Genomic DNA, 8,767 nt, shown 5'->3' with positions numbered 1-8,767 from the left:
CTATATCAACCAATATTGTTTGTTAGGTTTAGCAATTAAATATATTACGATTATAATAATAAAAAAATATAAGTCGATACGAGAAATCTATACTATAATTATTATATTGTTTTTTGACAGTAAGTCAATATGACAATTTCATGGCTCGCAACATGGCTTGCTAGCTGCATCATGCGATTACGTAAGCGCTTTTCTAATATATCTTGTCGTTTCCGAGAGATTTGATAATTTATCATCGCAATTTCTCATGCATTCCACGGCACTATCAGCACTAACTCCCTCGCAAGAGATCTCAACGTCGGAAATACTTGTTTAGTTTTTTCATTGAACTGAAGCATCCAGATACCCTCCGGCATCCCATCAACTGATATAAATTCAGATGTCCTCTATTAATTAACCCAACATTTCAGAGAACCTGAGTGACCGCAATATTTGAATAGAAGGTTTGTCTCCAACTATTCCATGCCCAAGTGTAGTAAAATGAGTTCCTCATGGGAGCTAGAGCGCTACAATCCTCATGTTCTTGTCGTGCCCATTCCATCGCAAGGCCATATCAATCCAATGCTGCAGTTTGCCAAACGGCTCGTCTCTAAAAGTGTCATGGTCACGTTTGTCATTACTGAAGCCAGCCGTGTGTCCATGTTACAGGCGCAAAATGCAGTACCTGGGGAGTCAGATGTTCAGTTCGAAACAATCTCAGACGGATTTTCACAGGATTTCGACCGCTCGAAGGTCACCGATGCGTTCGTCCAAATGCTAGAGAAGATGGGAACTCCCGCCTTAGCAAACCTCACAGAGAGGCTAAACGCTCAAGGCAACAAGATATCTTGCATCATTTACGATTCCTTCCTTCCCTGGGTTCTGGAAGTTGCAACGAAGTTTAATATTCCCGCAGCATTTTTCTGGACGCAATCGTGTGCAGTTTACGCAATCTATCACTCTTTTTTCAGTGGATTGGGTATGTTTTTATATAGCCAAGCTGTGTCATGTCAATAAGTTTTACTTTCTGTATCAATCCTGATTCGTTTAATCATTTTTCATGTGTACAAAACTGACCGGATGAAACAGAGAAAATTCCGGAAGCAATAGAAATACCAGGATTGCCGTTGCTGAGCGAGTCGGACATGCCAACCCTTCTGCAGCCTTCAAATTGCTACCCGTTCATGTTTCAACTGGCAATGGATCAGTTTAAGTCTCTTCCAAAGGCCACGTGGGTTCTGGTGTTGAAATCTAATTTCAACGCAGCCGTACGCTCCCCAAAACCGCCAGCAAAAACCACAAACCGGTTTAAAGATTTCTCGGACCGCCTACCTGCAGAGAATGGTTTTCGTACACAAGGGCCCGAGAAAATGTGGAGCTGACACGTGGTTCAGCCCTGACGTAACGCAACGTCATTTTCTCGGAGGTTAATGTTCAGCACTTGTTGCGTTTCCGATATTGTTGTCCACCGTTGGATGTGCTCTCGTGTTTTCCGCCGTTGATCACCTGGAGCTGCATACGAACTTGCATTAAATTAAAACCATTGCGTGGAGTGTTTGATTTTTGAGTTTGACCGCTGTGGAAGAAATGTCTTGGAATTTAATGGTGGTACGAAGTTTTAGGTGGCCCTCTTAATATGAGTATGGGCACGTTTTAATACATATTTTTATATATGTTTCTTATATACGGCATGTATTAATGTTCGTAAAAATATGTTGTATTTTGTTTTAATTACGTTGACCATTTTGTAATGAAACATATAACATATGCTTGTGTTTTTTTTTTGACATATGGGAGATATGTAAGTGCACACAGGAGGGAAAAGATTTGGTGGTGCAGCGAAAACCATGTGTGGTATGTATTGAACACACAGCAGTGTGTAAAAAGATAAGAACCAGGTGATGTAATTTTTTGGAGTTGTAAGAAAACCATGTGTGGTTTTTGCATAAGCAGTGCATAAAGAAAATGGTGAAGTTATTTTTGTAAGTCTGTGTGAATTTTGTTTACAGCAGTAAACTTATGTAAACTTTTATTACAGCAGTAAGTTGTTTTCACTGCAGTGAATGTAAAAAGGGATTTACAGCCGTTAACCCAGTAATTTCTTAGAAATCTTTTATGGTGTTGAAATACTCTGTCTCTTAGTGAATTTTTTTTTGGTCTTCTGTGCACAAAAGGATCCTGGAGAAAAGTAAAAACAGAGCATTGCCTCTGTGTGTTTGAATGTTTGTTTTTTTTGGTATTTTCCCTACAAAAATTCCCAACAGTGGTATCAGAGCAGGCTTAGGCTCTTTGAAGGAGACAAAGAAGCTGAAGGGAGAAGGTTGTTGCAGCAGCAAAACTTCTCAGGCAGACAGAAGACAGTCAACAAAAGATTCAGGTATTCCAAAAGTTTTTTTTTGTGTTGCTGAAGAAGCAGTGATTTGTTTTAAACACACACTCAAGGATTTAGAGGCATAGATCAGAATACAAGGAATGGCCAGCACAAGCACTGGTATGGGTTTGTTTAACACCCAGCTCCCACAGTTTAATGGGAAAAACTATGACTACTGGGCAATAACCATGACAGCCCTGTTTGCCTCTCAAGACTTATGGGAAATAGTTGAGGAAGGTTTTGAAGAACCAACAGATGAAACTGAGTTCAATGCACTAACTCAGGGAGAGAGAGATCAGCTGAAGAGCAATAGAAAGAAGGATTCAAAAGCCCGTATGTTGTTGTATCTAGCAGTAGACCAGAGTGTGTTTCCAAGGTTAGCAGCAGCTAAGACAGCAAATGAAGCATGGCAAACCCTCAAGACAGCTTATCAAGGCATGGAGAGAGTGAAGACAGCAAAACTACAATTGTTGAGAAAGGACTTTGAGAATCTGTGCATGAAGGAATCAGATAACATTGACTCATTCTTCACTCATGTGATTGGTGTAATCACACAAATGAGAACTCATGGAGAAACCATTGAAGACAGAAGGATTGTGGAGAAAATATTGAGGGTCTTACCCTCAAAGTTTGATGCCATAGTCACCACCATCGAAGAGACAAAGGATCTCTCAAGTTATTCAATTGATGAGCTACATGCATCACTGATAACACATGAGCAGAGGTTGAGTAGGAATGAAAACTCATCTCTTGAGCAAGCCTTCAAGACCCAGATGTCCTTTGGAAGAGGAAGAGGTCAAGGCAGAGGAAACAAGAGAGGAAGAGGCAGAAGCCAGAACAGAGGTGGAAGGAACAGCCCATCAAATGCACAAGGAAGAGGCAGCAATCCAAATCAGAACCAAGGCCAAGGCAGCAGCCAACAAAGAGAACAGTATCATGCTCAAGGACAAAGGTATGATAAATCTAATGTTCAATGCTATTATTGCAAAAAGTATGGACATTATGCAAGTGATTGTAGAAAGAAACAGCATGATATGAACAGTAGACAAAATGCAAATGTTACAAGAGAAAACAGCAGTCAAAATAATGTTCTGTTAGCTTGTAACATGGCTGAAACACATAGTGAAGATATATGGTTTTTAGACTCAGGTTGCAGCAACCATATGACAGGGAATATAGCCCTCTTTTCAGCCTTAAATCAGAATTTGAAATCAGAGGTCACACTAGGAACTGATAGTAAAGTGTCTGTTATGGGAAAAGGGGAAGTAAAAATATTTACAAAACAAGGAGAAAAGAAAACCATAGCAGATGTCTACTATGTCCCCGGAATGAGATGTAACCTATTGAGTGTTGGACAACTTATCCAAAAGGGTTACAATGTTTACTTTGTAAATGATGTGTGCACCATCATGGATATACCACCCAGCAAAAGATGCATTGCTGAAGTGAAGATGACAAGGAACAGGATGTTCCCTTTGAGGATCAGGGCAGATTTGAAAAACAAAAATGAAATTGCAGCAGTTACCCAAGAGACCTTCCAAAGCGTGCCAAAGGATGAAAATTGGTTGTGGCACTTGAGATTTGGTCATCTAAATTTTGGAGGTCTAAACTTGTTGAGTAGGAAAGGAATGGTAAGAGGATTACCATTGATAGAGAAACCGGACAGCCTATGTGAAGGCTGCATTTTGGGAAAATAACACAGAGAAAGTTTTCCATCAGGGAAGAGCATAAGGGCAAAGACACCCTTAGAGATTATCCACTCAGATTTGTGTGGACCAATGCAAGCTCCATCATTAGCAGGCAGCCTATATTTCTTAACATTCATTGATGATTTGACAAGGAAGACTTGGATATATTTCCTTAAAAACAAAAGTGATGTCTTTGAGAAATTCCAAAATTTCAAAGCACTTGTGGAGAACCAAAGCGGGCTGCACATAAAAGTATTGAGAACTGATAGAGGAGGTGAATATATCTCCAAGGAATTCCTAAGATTTTGTAGAGAAAATGGAATACATAAACAGTTTACAGCAAGGTACACTCCACAGCAAAATGGAGTTGCTGAAAGGAAGAACAGGACCATCATGGATATGGCGAGGAGTATGTTGAAGGCAAAGCATTTGCCAAATGAGTATTGGGCTGAAGCTGTAAATTGTGCAGTGTATATTTTGAACAAGTGTCCTACAAAAGCAGTCATGAACAAGGTGCCAGAAGAGGCATGGAGTGGGAGAAAGCAAGGAGTCACCCACATGAGAGTTTTTGGGTGTGTGGCCTATGCACACATTCCAGATCAGCTAAGGAGGAAGTTGGACAGCAAAGGGGAGAAATGCATCTTCATTGGATACAGTGATGAATCCAAAGCCTACAGGCTGTACATTCCATCTACCAAGAAGTTCTTTGTCAGCAGGGATGTTCAATTCATTGAAGAGGAAGCTTGGGATGGAAGCATAGAGAAAACAGTTAATGTCAAGAACTGTTTGTCTCATGATGAAGATGAAGAGGAGGTGGCTGAAATACATCCCCAAACAGCAGCGCCAACACAAGGACAGCAAGGGACACCATTGAGGATCAATGAGAGTGCTTCTCCAAGCACACCACAAGGAGGAAATTCAAGTGCATCTTCAAGCACTTGCACACCAAGTGAACGAGGTAAGAAGTTTAGAAATCTAAGTGAAATTTATGAAGAAGGAATGAATTCCTTATTTGCCTTGTATTGTCATGTTGATGATCCTATTCATTTTGAAGAAGCTATTAAAGATAAGAAATGGATAGAAGCTATGGATGAGGAGATGAATGCCATAGAGAGAAACAAAACATGGGATTTGGTTGAGTTACCAAAAGGCAAAGAAGTCATTGGTGTGAAATGGGTCTACAAGACCAAGAGCAATGCTCAAGGAAAGATTGAAAGACATAAAGCAAGGCTGGTTGTCAAAGGCTACAAGCAGCAGTATGGAAGAGATTATGAGGAGACTTTCGCCCCGGTTGCAAGAATGGAAACCGTGAGAGCAGTGCTGTCCATAGCAGCACAAAACAAATGGAAAGTCTACCAAATGGATGTGAAATCAGCATTCCTAAATGGAGTGTTAAAGGAAGAGGTCTATGTGGAACAGCCTCTCGGATATGAGAAGAAAGGTGAAGAGCACAAAGTGTGCAAATTGAAGAAAGCTCTTTATGGGCTGAAGCAAGCGCCAAGAGCATGGTACAGCAGGATAGATTCATATCTATTGGATAATGAATTCGACAAGTGTGAAGGAGAACCCACCGTCTACATCAAAGAAAAAGATGGTAAAATTTTAATTGTTGTCTTGTATGTAGATGATGTTATTTTCACTGGAAATGATACTTATCTTATTGAGAACTTTAAATCAGTCATGAAGGATGAATTTGAAATGACTGACATGGGTTTGTTGAGATACTTCTTAGGCATAGAAGTAGATCAAAATGAAAAAGGAATTTTTATATCTCAAGCAAGATATGTAAATCAAATTTTGAGCAGATTTAAGATGGAAGAATGCAAGGCAGCAATCACTCCCACAGTGATGGGATTAAAGCTCAGCAGAGAGGACAGCAGCAAGGATTTTGATCCTAGTTTGTACAAGAGTATTGTAGGCAGTCTCATGTACTTAACAGCTACTAGGCCTGATTTAATGTATGCTGTTAGTTTAATTTCCAGGTTCATGGAGAGGCCAAAGGAGGCACATTGGCAGGCAGCAAAGAGAATTTTGAGGTATGTCAAAGGCACCAAAATGTTTGGAATTTTGTATCATGCCTCAGAACATTCAGATTTGGTTGGATACACAGACAGCGATTGGGCTGGAAGTGTAGATGATCGGAAAAGCACTTCCGGTTATGTTTTTAATATGGGTTCAGGAGCCATTTCATGGGCTTCTAAGAAGCAGTCCATTGTAGCATTGTCTACAGCAGAGGCTGAATATGTGGCAGCTACAGCAGCAGCATGTCAAGCAGTGTGGATGAGAAGAATGTTGAGAAGCTTAGGCCAAGAGCAGGCAAAAGCGACAGTGATTTTTTGTGACAATAGCTCAGCTATTGCATTGTCAAAGAATTCAGTGTTTCATAAGAGAACGAAGCACATTGATACAAGGTTTCACTACATCAGAGAATTAGTGAACAATGGAGAAATTGTCCTAGAACATTGCAGGACTCAAGAACAGGTAGCAGACATCTTGACAAAGCCACTTGATCAAAAGAGCTTTGAATTTTTGAGAAAGTGTCTCGGTATGACCGAATGCCCAGCTGTTGAAATTAAAGGGGAGTGTTGAAATCTAATTTCAACGCAGCCGTACGCTCCCCAAAACCGCCAGCAAAAACCACAAACCGGTTTAAAGATTTCTCGGACCGCCTACCTGCAGAGAATGGTTTTCGTACACAAGGGCCCGAGAAAATGTGGAGCTGACACGTGGTTCAGCCCTGACGTAACGCAACGTCATTTTCTCGGAGGTTAATGTTCAGCACTTGTTGCGTTTCCGATATTGTTGTCCACCGTTGGATGTGCTCTCGTGTTTTCCGCCGTTGATCACCTGGAGCTGCATACGAACTTGCATTAAATTAAAACCATTGCGTGGAGTGTTTGATTTTTGAGTTTGACCGCTGTGGAAGAAATGTCTTGGAATTTAATGGTGGTACGAAGTTTTAGGTGGCCCTCTTAATATGAGTATGGGCACGTTTTAATACATATTTTTATATATGTTTCTTATATACGGCATGTATTAATGTTCGTAAAAATATGTTGTATTTTGTTTTAATTACGTTGACCATTTTGTAATGAAACATATAACATATGCTTGTGGTTTTTTTTGATATATGGGAGATATGTAAGTGTACACAGGAGCGAAAAGATTTGGTGGTGCAGCGAAAACCATGTGTGGTATGTATTGAACACACAGCAGTGTGTAAAAAGATAAGAACCAGGTGATGTAATTTTTTGGAGTTGTAAGAAAACCATGTGTGGTTTTTGCACAAGCAGTGCATAAAGAAAATGGTGAAGTTTTTTTTGTAAGTCTGTGTGAATTTTGTTTACAGCAGTAAACTTATGTAAACTTTTATTACAGCAGTAAGTTGTTTTCACTGCAGTGAATGTAAAAAGGGATTTACAGCAGTTAACCCAGTAATTTCTTAGAAATCTTTTATGGTGTTGAAATACTCTGTCTCTCAGTGAATTTTTTTTTGGTCTTCTGTGCACAAAAGGATCCTGGAGAAAAGTAAAAACAGAGCATTGCCTCTGTGTGTTTGAATGTTTGTTTTTTTTGGTATTTTCCCTACAAAAATTCCCAACATCTGGGAAACTCGTTTTCCGAACTCGAATCAGAAGAAATAGATTCAATGAAATCGATTGCTCCGATTCGCACAGTCGGTCCTCTCATACCCTCGGCTTCCTTGGACGGAGGGAATCTGACGGACACAGACTCCGTGGCGCACATGTGGAAAGCCACAAACTGCACAGATTGGCTGAATACGAAGGAACCGGAAAGTGTTGTTTACGTGTCTTTCGGAAGCCTCGCTGTTCTTTCTAAAGAACAAATGCATGAGATAGCTCTTGGGCTGAAGGTCGGTGGATATTCTTTCCTATGGGTCATTCGTCCACCTTCTTCCGAAGTGGAAATTAATTGTGAAGAAACCTTGCCGGCTGGTTTCTTGAATGAAACCGCTGGGCAAGGGCTAGTCGTTCCATGGTGTCATCAGCTACAAGTTCTTTCTCATGCGTCTGTCGGCGCTTTTATGACGCACTGCGGATGGAATTCGACTCTAGAAAGTGTCAGCTTTGGGGTTCCTATGTTGGCTCTTCCTCAGTGGAGTGATCAGACAACTAATTCGGCATATGTGGAACGGAAATGGAATATGGGGATGAGACTGAAAAAACGAGAAGCTGACAGACTTGTCAGGAAGGAGGAAGTAGAGAAGTGTCTAAAGACGGTGATGGAAAGCCAACTCGGTGGTGAGATGAGGAAGAACGCTTTACAGTGGAAGAAATTATCGAAGGAGGCCATGGTGAAAGGCGGTTCATCCGAAAGAAATATTCAAGAATTTGTGGATGAGGTCATTGCCAGCGCATGTCTATCTTCATCCCCTGTGCCCGAATTTAGTATTTGATTACGCTCAAATCATCTAAATCCTGAATAACTTGTAAAACTTTTTAGATTGTTTAGCAAGTCGAAGTTTTCGCATTTTCATTTACTCATTGCATTGAAACAGTTTATTCAGTAGGCAAGAATCATTTTCAGTACGCGATCCACCCCTTATTGGCGCTGTCACTAGTAACAAGCATGACGTATTTGTAAGAAAGAGGAGTGTAAATATAATCACTTTGCAGATGGAGTTTGTTCCTAGAGTTTGGTGCTAATAACAATGATCATCCAGCGAAACCTACCTATGCAACAATTTATTTATTTACGTTAATTGCCA

At 40.4% G+C, this 8,767-nt stretch overlaps 1 pseudogene; it reads left to right on the top strand.

Annotated features, from left to right (window-relative positions):
- The first annotated feature begins 416 nt into the window (after positions 1-416).
- LOC149197641 (UDP-glycosyltransferase 74E1-like) lies at positions 417-8,563 on the top strand (annotated as a pseudogene).
- The last annotated feature ends 204 nt before the right edge of the window (positions 8,564-8,767 follow it).

This window comes from Pinus tabuliformis, chromosome 2_2 (assembly GCF_031772625.1).
Source record: "Pinus tabuliformis cultivar Carrire ecotype Pingquan chromosome 2_2, CPIR1, whole genome shotgun sequence".
Taxonomy (NCBI): Eukaryota; Viridiplantae; Streptophyta; class Pinopsida; order Pinales; family Pinaceae; genus Pinus; species Pinus tabuliformis.
The sequence above is the reverse complement of the archived record's forward strand: the minus strand, read 5'-3'. Positions and strand labels throughout refer to the sequence as shown.